General features: G+C 54.9%; 1 protein-coding gene across 1 annotated transcript in view; it reads right to left on the reverse strand.

The window, feature by feature from the left end:
• Positions 1-8,024, reverse strand: part of MMP12 (matrix metallopeptidase 12) — a 45,390-nt gene extending 37,366 nt beyond the window's left edge. Inside the window, exon 1 of the mRNA XM_019811212.3 lies at positions 7,807-8,024. The gene's annotated coding sequence lies outside the window, so the exon portion shown is untranslated. The remainder of the gene's footprint in view (positions 1-7,806) is intronic.
• Positions 8,025-13,016: the final 4,992 nt, after the last annotated feature.

Here is a 13,016-nt window from a genome sequence, read left to right on the forward strand (position 1 = left end):
GCCAGCTCCCAGCGCCTCCCTTGGGAGAAAAAGACTAGACACTGTTCAGGGGGCCGCCAAGGAACTGGTCTCTGTCTGGCTCCACTCCAAGCACTGGCAGGAAGGGGCACAGGTGTGGGGGCCCCTGAGAAGGAAGGGTGCGGTTGGGATGCTCATCACTCCGCCCGCCTCCGGCTCAGCGCCCTCACATCGCAGTACTGGTGCACAAAAGACATACTGATAACTGATGCCCCCCAAAGCAAACGCGACACCTGGGCAGCAGAAGCCGTCCTGAGCCACAAGCGGGTTCAGAGGGAACTCGTATCTGAAGTCAGGTGGACTTTGCTGAATGAGTCTGTCTGCTGACTCCACACACTCTTCCTTGCCTGTCTCTGGTGGACTGAGTCCGGTCCTCTCCGAGCCCAGGTCCTTCCCCCACAAGACGGGAAAGGCAGCAATGTGTGCACCTGCGACCTAGGGAAACACGGTTTGCGCTCCTGGCTGGAGTGCGGAACAAGAGCAAATATAAGCGTCTCATCCGAATCGCTGGCTTCAACCCTGCCTGTGCCGGAACACGACCACTAGAATCTGAGAACACGAGCACTCGCCCGTCCTCGCCCCTGACTTTGGCCTCAGAACCTCCAGGTTTGTGCTAGAGTGTGGGCATCTAAAACACGGCGGTTGGCCCCAGGGAATAACCAGAGTTGAGAATCCCATGTTGAAATTCTCGGTTCTGAGAACTTGAATTCTCTAGTGACGGGAGACTCAAGCTTCATCTCTTCTCAGCTGTTTCCGCCTCTTTTCCCAAGATAAGGCAAAGACTTGGGGACAGGTCGCCCGTGGAGAGGCGGGTGACATCCACATCCACACTCTGTAGAAGTGGCTGCAGGGAGTCAAGAACCACGACCCTGGAGGGTCCCGGGGGGCCCATGACCCGATCCCGCTGCCCCCATGGAGGTGGGGGGCAGTAAGGAGCCAGTGACAAGCACGAAGAAAGACCGAGGTCAACTTACTGGCTTACTCTTACGCACGGCACAGGACTCACGGTGATACGAGCCCCACGGCTTTACGAAGGATGGTTAGGTCTTTGTGACCAAACTGCTGGGCTGAAAACTGGGCAGACGAGTTTGTGGGCAGCTTAATGAGCGGATTACAGAAGCTCTGTAACTCACATTATGTGTGAATTCTACAAAAATAGTCACTACAAGTGCCCCAAACTATTGTGTCATGCAAAGGAATTAATCTGTTGTCTATATATAGACATGGCTTTTATCCCCTGTCTTAATTTTCTGGTGACCATCGGAGAGGAAGTGAAGCCATTCCCGGACACATGAGCCATTGCTGATAACAGAGTGAGTTTACAGTGAAATAGCTGACCACATCTTCCTAAATAATCTGAAACACTCTACAGCGGGTACTGAAGTTTGAAGAGTTCTTATTTTTCCTTCCTCTTTTGCAGAAGACTCCGAATGATCTAATTTAGACTCTTACACCTTTGCTTAGCTGGCGTGGTTTAGGCGGGGATGAGAATAACTGCATACATGACTTAAAGCAAGTGGGCCTTCAGCGGGCGAAGGGAGGCCGCAGGTACGGGCTGGGCGCTCTGAATGCCCAGCTCGCAGCCCCTGTGCAGCCAGCGCCCAGCATGGTTTTCTCAGCCAAGGCCGCCACGCTGCTGTGGACAACTGACCTGCCCTTGTGGCCACAGAGGTGCCACGACGCTCGTGGGCTGGCAGATGGTCCGGAGACACGGGCACCGGAGGTCTGCCCCAGTGGGGCTCCGGACGCGGGGTGCTCAGCCAACCGGCAGGATCCCCTCGGAGGGACCTTGGACATGAGCAGCTCAGGCGGGAGTGGAATCTACAGAAGCACATGTCCAAAGGCGAGTGACTCCCTGAACAGCAGGTGACACGGAGTAATGATGCCCAGTGACCTCTAAGGAGCCAACTAGCACAGAGTCCTGGGCTATGAAGTGAAATCCCATGGGGGGAGCACCAGGGAGGATGCAGTGGACGCCCACCTACTCCTCGTCTAAATACTGAGAGGTTATAAATCCGCTCTGATCCCCGCCCGACAGCCCGCGGCAGAGGTGGGCTCACGGGCCGTGGCCCCACAGGTGCCAGCGGTCTGTTGGCACGAATGTGGCACACGTCTGCTGGGGCAGGATGGAAGCTGGACTCTGGCCAGGACCCTGGGAGCCGCGGGCCCTGTCCAGACCTGCGATGGGGCTCACGCGGCTGAGCACTTCGGGCCCCACCCCCCCAGTGCCTCACTTTCCTGACTCAAGATTTCCAGACTACGTGACACCAACAGAGGAGCAAAGGAGAGAAGGTATCTGGGGGCCATCTGCAGAGATGCACACGTCAGAGACGAGGGGTCTCCCCACCACACGCACACACACAGCCACACCCCAGCCGTGCCTCTCCCAACGCAGGGGCCGTGTCCATGTGAGCGTTCCTCTTCAAGATGCGGCTCACTCAGGGGGTAAGAGACTTTCAAAACACCTTCTAGGGATGTCACGTAGAAAGAAAGCTTCTCTATTTCAGTGTTTCCATATTCAAGACTCCCGACAGCATGGGGCCCAGTTTGGGGCCCAGACGGTGGCACTGGCTGTGTGCCCATCTCCTCCAGCCCACAGCAACCTCCCCGTGAACTAACTCCCTCTCTGGGGTACCCCAGGCTTTCCTGCACCCAGCACTCGGAGGGACCTAAGGACAGGGCACCGGATCATGAGAAGTGACACAAATCAGTTTACCTCTTTCCTGTTCAATTTGTGCACATATGTGTGTGCACACGTGTGTGTGTAAGCATATACACGGCTCTCACCTCCCTGCCATAATCCAAGTTTACGATCTTAGCCAAGAATATGGAATAGAAAACAGGCAATTATATGGGAATGCAAGCTGGTATAGCCACTCTGGAAAACAGTATGGAGGTTCCTCAAAAAACTTAAAACAGAACTACCTACGCCCCAGCAATTGCACTACTAGGCATTTATCCAAGGGATACAGGTGTGCTGTTTCGAAGGGGCACAGGCACCTCCACGTTTATAGCAGCACTATCGACAAGAGCCAAAGTACGGAAAGAGCCCAAATGTCCATCGATGGATGACTGGATAAAGAAGGTGTGGTATATATACAATGGAGTATTACTCAAGCAATCAAAAAGAATGAAATCTTGCCATTTGCAACTACGTGGATGGAACTGGAGGGTGTTATGCTCAGTGAAATTAGTCAGAGAAAGACAAATATCATACGACTTCACTCATATGAGGACTTTGAGACACAGAAGAACATAAGGGAAGGGAAACAAAAATAGTATAAAAACAGGGAGGGGGACAAAGCATAAGAGGCTCATAAATATGGAGAACAGAGGCTTACTGGAGGGGGTGTGGGAGGGGGGATGGGCTAAATGGGGAAGGGGCATTAAGGAATCTACTCCTGAAATCATGGTTGCACTATATGCTAACTAATTTGGATGTAAATTTAAAAAATTAAATTTAAAAAAATTAAAAAAAAAATCAGAAAACAGGCAATTATAATGAAAAAAGGAGTCACACCCTTAACCCAGACCTAAGGTCAGGCGAGGCTTCCCAGATTAAGTGACATTGAAAGTGAGATCCGGGGGCACCTGGGGGGCTCAGTCGGTTGAGTGTCCGACTTCGGCTCAGGTCATGGGTTCTAGCCCCGCGTCGGGGTAGCCCCGCGTCGGGCTCTGTGCTGACACCTCGGAGCCTGGAACCTGCTTCGGATTCTGTGTCTCCCTCTCTCTCTGCCCCTCCCCTGCTCATGCTTGCTCACTTGCTCTCTTTCTCTCAGAAATAAACATTTAAAAACTTTTAACAAAAAAAAGAATAAAGTGAGATCTGAAGGTTGAAGAGGGAGTTAGCTGGGACAGGAAGAATGGCAAGTAGGGGACAGGTGTGGAGTCTTCAGGAAACTCAAGCAAGAATCAGAGAAGCATGGAGGGCGCTGGGAAGGGGGAGGGACATTAGGGGATGGAGCGCACGGAGCCAGAGACGGCGGCAGGTGCATGGGGTCAGAGCCCGTTTGTAAACCACGCGGGCGAGTGTGCCTCTAGTCCCGACAGCTGACTGGAACCACTGGTGGGTTTGAAGCAAGGGAGTGACACATCGTTCAAGAAGGAGGAAGTGCCCGGACCCTCCCCTCTCCTCCCTGAACAAAAGCTATCACTAGTGCCTGACTTTGGCCTCTGGTGTTTGCACTCCTGACTAACTTAGAGCCGATTTGAAATTTTGCTTTTCTGTGAATTATTAATAAAAGAAAGCAACGGATAGGCCCTCATTTTAAAGTAGAAGGAAGCAATAGTTTCACCTCTTTAGATCATGTTCTAAGTAGAATTAACTGAGCAAAACGATGCCTGAGAAAACAAAAGGTTTTAAAATTCCGTTTTATGGGGTTTTTTTTTCCCAGTGTGTTTTGAATAATCTATATAAACTTGGAAAACCTTCTCCGTTTTTCTGAAAGGTTCTTTCAACCTAGAAGGTACTTCCGTCTCATTCACACCCAGCCCTGACATTCACGTGACGAGCACGAAGGAACAGTTTCTACCGACTTGTGGCCGATAGGGACCCCTCCGGCATACGTGTGGACATGTGAGGTCTACCTTTAGGACTACAAGCATGTCCTGACATCGGAGATTACGACGTCATCAGAGGAAAGAAGGGGAGAGGAAGGAAGCCCGGCCAGGAAAGCACCCTCGGGGCAGGAAGCCCCATCTCACACCGCAGGAGTTGTTGCCTCTTGCTGTGAGGCCCCTGGGCGCCCACTGGACGCGAGCCCCTGGGGTGTCACCTACAATCTGCATTCCCGGTAAGGACCCCGTGTGAGACACACGCTGCCTTTCGAAGGAAACGAAAAGGAAGGAGCGAAGATTTCATTTTCCCACGGTCAAAGCGGAGCGCAGGGTCGGGTCGGGACGAGGGAGGGATGAGTCAGACTGTGGAGGAACCCACGGTCTTCCATGGAACCTCTCCCTTCCCTCGGATCGTCCCCTGTTTTAGATGTGGGCCAACCTGTCACGAAGGAAACCCTGATCAAGGAAATTTTCTACTTTTTAAAAAAAAATTTTTTTTGTACATTTAGTTTTTGAGAGACATAGAGAGACAGAGCACAAGTTGGGGAGGAGCACAGAGAGAAGGAGACACAGAATCTGAAGCAGGCTCCAAGCACAGAGCCTGATACGGGGCTCGAACTCACAAACCGTGAGATCGTGACCTGAGCCGAGGTGGGACGCTTAAGTGACTGAGCCACCCAGGCGGCCCAGAAATTTTCTACTTTTGATGTCTGTGGCCCTGCTCCTGGGCTCCCAAGGAAGCCCTACGTTAACATTTGACATTTTCCAATTTTTTACGTTAACATTTAACATTTACCAAGGTCAAAATGATTCCGTGAAACCTCACAGCACGGGCTCTGTTTCTGTCCCAAGCACACATTGCAGATCTGCTTTTTTATTATTTAAAAAATATTATTATTATTTGTTAAAAAAATAAATAACCAAAAAGCAGCATTCTAAACACAAAGGTGAGAAAAACCAAGAACCTCCCTGGCTCCCCTAAGATTACACTTGAACATACTTGCACGTATTGAAAACGTAACATAAAGTGTGTAACTTTCTGGAACGTCCCTCGTGAGGATGATTTGTAAGTCTTTATGTAAGAGCCATACATAACCCTGTGCCAAATGTCCCCTCCCGGGAGCCTCTCTTCTTTGTGAAAACCGTGTAACCCAGGCACCTGTCCCTACCGTGGCTCGAATAACGCTCTTTTCCATTCTCTGTGACATTTTTAGAAGGTTTGTCCCCCGCGGGGATGCGGCAAGGAGCGAGACCACAGCTGTTAGTTGTGAAGGCCAGCGCACAGGGCAGGGTCGCCTGGGTTCCCAAAGGACCTGGATTCTGTCCGTTTCTGACTGGTTCTGCCCGGATGCCTCTGGCCCCTCTCCAGGCCCGCCTTCTAGGAACGCGAGTGACACGCGAGGTGTCCCTGAGTTGGGCGCATCCAGCCCGGCAGTGTCACCTCCCGGGAAGGAGTCACAGTCTCGCGGCGAGAGGCAGGTTCCGAGTCCCTCCGGCCCGGCCAGGTGGCGTCGAGGCTGGGACCGGGACTCCACCACCTTCGACCCGCAAAGGGACAGACAGTCCCCGAGGGCCTTATCTTCATGTGAACCCCAGATCCGTCTAAAACGTGTTGCTTTTACTTAACGTTTCCGTCTATGTGCGAGAGTCAAAATAACCCAGTCTTCTCTGTGCACGGAGACTTGCTGTCTACAGAAGGGCCCCACGCACAGCCCAGGTGTTTTTCACGACCTGAGACGTCCCTTAGTCCACGGACACGGGGTCCACCGGACCAGCCACCGAGGGGATTCACCTGAGGGTCATTTTGCTTTCCAGACTTCCTTTCCGCGACCGTTTGCTTCCTTGCCGCCGTCGGTAGCCTGTCCTCCCTCCCGTCTTGGCCAGCGCGCCTATAACCTGTGTCAGCTGCGGTTTTCTCCAGGGTAAGGGGGCTTAGTTAGTAGTTAGTAACACAACTACCACCAAAGTCAGACGACACGCGGGACGTAGGACGGACCCTCGGCCGGTTCGCAGCTCGCTGTGTGCTAAGTGTTCTCCAGAAACGGGAATCTTGTGAAGGTCGGAAGGTCAAACAGACTTGGTGACCGGACCCTGCCCTGGGGGGGGGGGGGGGGTGCGTGCTACCCGCCTCCGTGGGCAGCAGCAGTCGCGGGCAGAGGCCGGCGCTCCGGTTCGATGTTCTGTGTTTGCCTGCAAACATCCTTCCCCCTTCCAGAAGCAAAACGCAGCCTTCCTTGGTACAGAGCGGCTCTGCTCCCCGCTCCCCGGGGTCACCCAGCTGTGGAACTGAGCGTCGGTTCCGGCCCGGGGTGGCCGAGGGGTTCAGGCCAGGAGAACTGGACTCTTCCTGGCCTGTGACTCCCTGGTGGGGCAACGGAGGCTGGAAGCAGTGGGTGGAATCGTCCCCTCGCCGCCCGACGAACGCCGGCCCCCTCCCTCCTGCGTCTCTCAGGACTGTGTGGGCCTCGCGAGGTGGCGCTGGGTGGGAGGGTCCCAGAGCCTTCCCACCAAGGCCCCCTCTTACCAATGCCCCGCCCTCCACACGTGCCTTAGGGGGCCTCCCGGATGGTGCACAGAGTGGTGGGGGAATCACCCTCCATGCCTCCCAGGTAAGACTGCTGCCCTAACAGGCAAAGTGCATTTTCTCAGGGCTCCCAGCTGATCAGCAGGACGGTGGCCCAGGTTTCCTAACGCACAATCCACTGGTGGACCGTTAGGGCGCACGGCCCTGCACGGGTGCTGGGGCTGCGATGTGACAGACCAGGTGGGCAGGGGGCAGGGTGGCCCGTCCGGGACCCGCCGGCAGTGCGAAGAACCAGGGGACTGGGCTCCACGGAGCAACGGCAGGTGCAAGGACCCTGAGGCAGACACGAGCGTGCTTTGTGCCAAGAGCAGAAGGGCAGAGGACAAACGAGGGATAAATGCTACGGGGCGCGTGGGGTCCGAGGAGCAGACTGGAGGGTCAGGCACCGTCCTGCTGCCTGAAGGCCGGTGTGCCAGCAAGACTGCTGAATGCCCCGGCGCGCTCCTCCAGGAGGGCTGGCCCCTGGAGCAAGAGGGGCGTCCCGGAGGGTCGCCAGGCAGGGCTACACAGGCGGTCCTGGAAGGACTGGGTTTGAACGGCACGGGTCCACTTCTACGCTCTTCTTTCTGTGAGTGCTGACGGCAGAAGCCTCAAGGCCTTAGTTCCCAACCGCGCCTCCTCCCCACTCCGTCCGCACAAGACCTTACCAGTCCGGGAGCGCGGGGGTCCTGTGCGCCGACCCTTCGCACCGGGGAGGAGGGGCCTGGGCTGCAGGGGCCGGTTCCCAGGGGAGGTCAGGCCTGGAGACGCTGGGGGCCGGGTCCTCCCCGACTGGGGGTCCTCCGGGGCTCCCCGGTCGGGGTCTCCGGGGCTGCCGCCGCCAGGCGACCACTACACGTGCGGGCAGGCCGTGCGGGCGCCTCTGCTCATGCGCAGTGTCTGGCCCAGCCCCGCCCAGCCCGGCTGTACCGCCTTCCAGTAAATACACCCGCGGGACTGTAAACGTATTTTCCTTCTTTAGGGTTGTCTTAACCACGTTTCCTCTTCTCTAGCGGACTTCATTAGGAGCATACAGTATATAGTACATATAACATACAAAATGCGTTATCGTTAATTGACTGCAATGCGTTGCTGTGGTTAATTGACTGCACCGTGTTGTTATTGTTAATTGACTGCATTGCGTGATTGTTAACTGACTGCATATGTGATCTATCTATCCTAAGGCTTCCCGGCAACGGTAGGGTATCAGTAGTTAAGTTTGGGGGAGGGGGAGTCAAAAGTGAGATGCAGATTTTGATTAGGGTACCCGTAACCCCCACATTGTCCAAGACCCTCCTCATCGTCTTGTTCCGAATCTCCTGGATGATATTCCACCCTCCTGGAAGAGGACCTTGATGGTAAAACGCGTGTTCCGGGCTGGTAGGTCAGGTATGTGGACTGCCACAAGAGACACAGCATGGAGCACGAGTGTCTGGGTTATTCGTGAAGCATTTGCTTTAAAGCATATCTCTGTAATAAAATTGGCTTATGCTGTAAATTGGTTTTCTTTTTTCCCAAATTAGTCACTTGTAACACTACAAATGAGGTACAAGCTTCAGCCTGTTCCAGGGCTGTATCGTCTCGGTCCAGTTTGTCTTGGCTCAGCCATGATGCAGTAACAAAACTCGTCCTAATTCATTGTTACCACGAGATGCCCACTCGAGAGTCAGCGGGCTTTCCAGAAATAGGTTTTGCAGGACTGGAGACAGAAAGGGCAGAATATTTCTCACTGTGGGCAATACACCAGGTGCTCTTCTGTCAAGTAAATGAGCCCGAAATGCAGTGGGTGGGCTCGCTGTGTTTCTCTTCCTTCCTATCGGTCAGGGTCTGATACCTGAAGAAAACTTGGGTTAACTGTGGGAGGAAGAAGCTAACTCATCAGAGTGAGAGAGTGTAACATTAACTTCCGGGGATGGACGCTGACCTCCCCTGTGCATGGAGCCAAGCCCTTAGCTTGCGGAGGATGTAGGATGTACGCACCCCTCCTGTGGCCCACGCTGTGGTCTAGACGCTCCCAGCACCTCCCCTGCCGAGTGCACACACACAACACGCCCCCAACAACACTCTCCACTTCTGTGCCTTTGAATCTGTCCGACTTTGGGCAGATGCATTTCCCAGGTGTGATTTGGGCACAGCTGTCTCCAGCAGGATAAAGAGCTGCAAAGAACAGAGGCCTTCTAGTCTCCAGGACCCTCATGCCCTCCACCCCCAGGACCCCCCGGGTCCTGGGAGCGAGCCCCTCCTCCAGGCCACTGAGCCTATATATACACACAACATATACGAAGGTCTTTCCAAGTTTGAGCCAGGAGACTGGGAGGCTTTGCAGTCAGTCTGATTCTCGCACAAGTAGCCCCAGTGACCATGGGGACCAGCAGCCATGGGGACCAGTGACCATGGGGACCAGCAGCCATGGGGACCTACAGACATGGGGACCAGCAGTCATGAGGACCAGCACCCATGGGGACCAGTGACCATGGGGACCAGCAACCATGGGGACCACCGCCCTTGGGGACCACCGCCCGTGGGGACCACCACCCATGGGGACCAGCAGACATGGGGACCAGCAGACATGGGGACCAGCAGACATGGGGATCAGCACCCATGGGCACCAGCAGACATGGGGACCAGTGACCATGGGGACCAGCAGCCATGGGGACCACCACCCATGGGGACCAGCAGCCATGGGGACCACCGCCCATGGGGACTACCACCCATGGGGACCAGCAGACATGGGAACCAGTGACTATGGGGACCAGCAGCCATGGGGACCACCACCCATGGGGACCACTGCCCATGGGGACCACCACCCATGGAGACCAACAGACATGGGGACCAGTGACCATGGAGACCAGCAGCCATGGGGACCACTGCCCATGGGGACCACCACCCATGGGGACCAGCAGCCATGGGGACCAGTGACCATGGGGACCACTGCCCTTGGGGACCACCGCCCATGGGGACCACCGCTCATGGGGACCAGCAGCCATGGGGACCAGTGACCATGGGGACCACCGCCCATGGGGACCACCACCCATGGGGACCAACAGACATGGGGACCAGTGACCATGGGGACCAGCAGACATGGGGACCACCACCCATGGGGACCAGCAGACATGGGGACCAGTAGCCATGGGGACCAGCAGCCATGGGGACCAGCACCCATGGGGACCAGCAGACATGGGGACCACCACCCATGGGGACCAGCACCCATGGGGACCACCACCCATGGGGACCAGCAGCCATGGGGACCAGCGACCATGGGGACCACCACCCATGGGGACCACCGCCCTTGGGGACCACCGCCCATGGGGACTAGCAGCCATGGGGACCAGCAGACATGGGGACCACCGCTCATGGGGACCAGCAGCCATGGGGACCACTGCCCATGGAGACCACCACCCATGGGGACCACCGCCCATGGGGACCACCACCCATGGAGACCAACAGACATGGGGACCAGTGACCATGGAGACCAGCAGCCATGGGGACCACTGCCCATGGGGACCACCACCCATGGGGACCAGCAGCCATGGGGACCAGTGACCATGGGGACCAGCAGGCATGGGGACCACCGCCCATGGGGACCACCGCCCTTGGGGACCACTGCCCTTGGGTACCACCGCCCATGGGGACCACCGCTCATGGGGACCAGCAGCCCTGGGGACCAGTGACCATGGGGACCACTGCCCATGGGGACCACCACCCATGGGGACCAGCAGACATGGGGACCAGCAGACATGGGGATCAGTGACCATGGGGACCAGCAGCCATGGAGACCACCACCCATGGGGACCAACAGACATGGGGACCAGCACCCATGGGGACCTACTGCCCATGGGAAGACACATTGAAGTTGCTGTCCTCTGCTGCAGATAAGGACTGAAACTGCCCAGTGCCACATAAAACCATAAGCACCTGTGTCTAGTCTGAATTTGGTGACTGCCTGGACATTACATGACAGCTCCAGGGCCCCAGGGAGCAGCTGGGTAAAGACTCACTGGCCCAATCAATTCCAGGGACACATTACTTTCCACCCCCCTCACCCCTTGAGCGCCAACTGTGTTCCCTGTGGTCAGGGGCTTTATTCACCTACTGTGCACGGCTGTCCAACCCTCTTTTTAAAAATAACCTGATCTTTTGTGACTCCAACCTGCACATCAATTCACATGATTGACTAATTATGTTTCTGTCACTTTTTACTTGAACTCCTTGCTTGGGTGGCTTGGCTCAGGTTTACATCCAAACCTAATTGCAGCTCCTGTCTGAGAAATACACCAACAGCCTCAGTAAAGCAGAAGTCGGCTATGTACACAGAGTTACCGCAGAAGAGGAACGAAGTTGAATTTTACTCTAAGAAATGTGGGTGACAGGTAGTCTGGAGGGCATCTAGCGAGGGCCTTGCCGAGCGTGACTCAACTCTGATTGCTGTGATTTCGTGTTCACTAACAGGCATTCAGCGGGTGTAAAACCCAGGCTCCTGCTGGGTGTGTTTCTGCCCCCGGCACCAAAGCCTTAGCTCTTCTTCAGCACGTAAAGACTCATCAGTGATTGTACTGCCAAGGGAAACACCTTCTTCTTTCTCTTCCCAGGGAGGTGGGATTAAGGAATCGAAGGCTGGAGATGGGCACAGAGATGGGCCAGCACATCCCCCCGGCAGCGCTGGACAGGCTCCCCGTGCCGTAACTGAGGGTGAGGCCGTGTGAATGTGCGGATTATGGAATGACTACATCTACTCCACATGGTTTTATGACAATGGGATTAGACTCCGGATTTGGTGTTCTGGGCTATGTCATGAGTGCTCAGTTGATTGAGTTCCCAGTGCGCAAGTAAAGACAGGCACGTGGTTGGAAAACGTGACTGCCTTGTGCTTCAGCGGACGGGTCACGGGGCATGGCTGAGCTGTGTGGGTGCGGGAAGATACGGGTTTAGTAAAGGACCAGATGCTAACAGCCCCCCGTCTGTGCCCGTCCTGAGGGCTCAACAGGGTTTGAGTCTCAGGTGGGCCATATCCCAGAGTCAGCGTCTCCATCACCCCATCGAGTCCTTACCCCTCCTTGGGAGAAATCCTTCATGACCGGCTCATCTCTGTGCAGTTAGAAGCCACTGGGTCTTTCCCCTAGGATAGATCTAGGAAATAACAGATCAGATTTGAAACTAGCCTAAATAACACATCTAGTTAAAAAAAAAAAACAAAATCTATTTCCTCCAATAAGCCTTAAGACATATTTCACAGACAAATAATGGCCAAATAATAATAAATCCTTATTGGATACTCTTGCCTTTTGTCTGCATAGTGTGTTTCTGTGCGGACATCCGCTCTCGGTATAGACTGCACGATTGTTCACCAGTCGGTCTCCACCACCGTAGGAACAACCCTCACTTTGCCCAGAACCAAAGGGAGGCAGGACTTCTGACTGTAGAGAAGTGGATGATGGATGTTTTTATTGTTAATTCCATAGTGCTCCTTCTTGGAAGTTTTGAAATAGAATTTCAGATCCTCAAGAAGCAGAGCAGATACACAAACACTCATTCAACCAGGCCAAAGAGAAGTGGCCTGTACGTTGTGGGAACAGGAAGTGCTTACAAATCGCGGCTGCAAATCCGAAAGCGTGACTTCAGTTCCTGCTCTGACCATGAGCTCCACGTTTGCGTCTCTGGTTTAGCAGGAGCCGTGACTCCGCCGCCCACGGCCCACTCCCACCCCCACCCGGTCTTCCCCAGTGTTCAAGTAGCAGCCTGGTGCTTGTCCTTGCTACGTGCCTGGGGGTCCACGGAGGGCCAGACCAGGCATTATTTCAGTCTGAATATCCGGGATTTAAGTCCCAGGCCTCCCCCAACAGCTGTATGAATGACTAAGAACAAGGCCCTTAACCTCTCT

The sequence above is a fragment of the Felis catus genome, chromosome D1, assembly GCF_018350175.1.
Source record: "Felis catus isolate Fca126 chromosome D1, F.catus_Fca126_mat1.0, whole genome shotgun sequence".
Classification (NCBI taxonomy): domain Eukaryota; kingdom Metazoa; phylum Chordata; class Mammalia; order Carnivora; family Felidae; genus Felis; species Felis catus.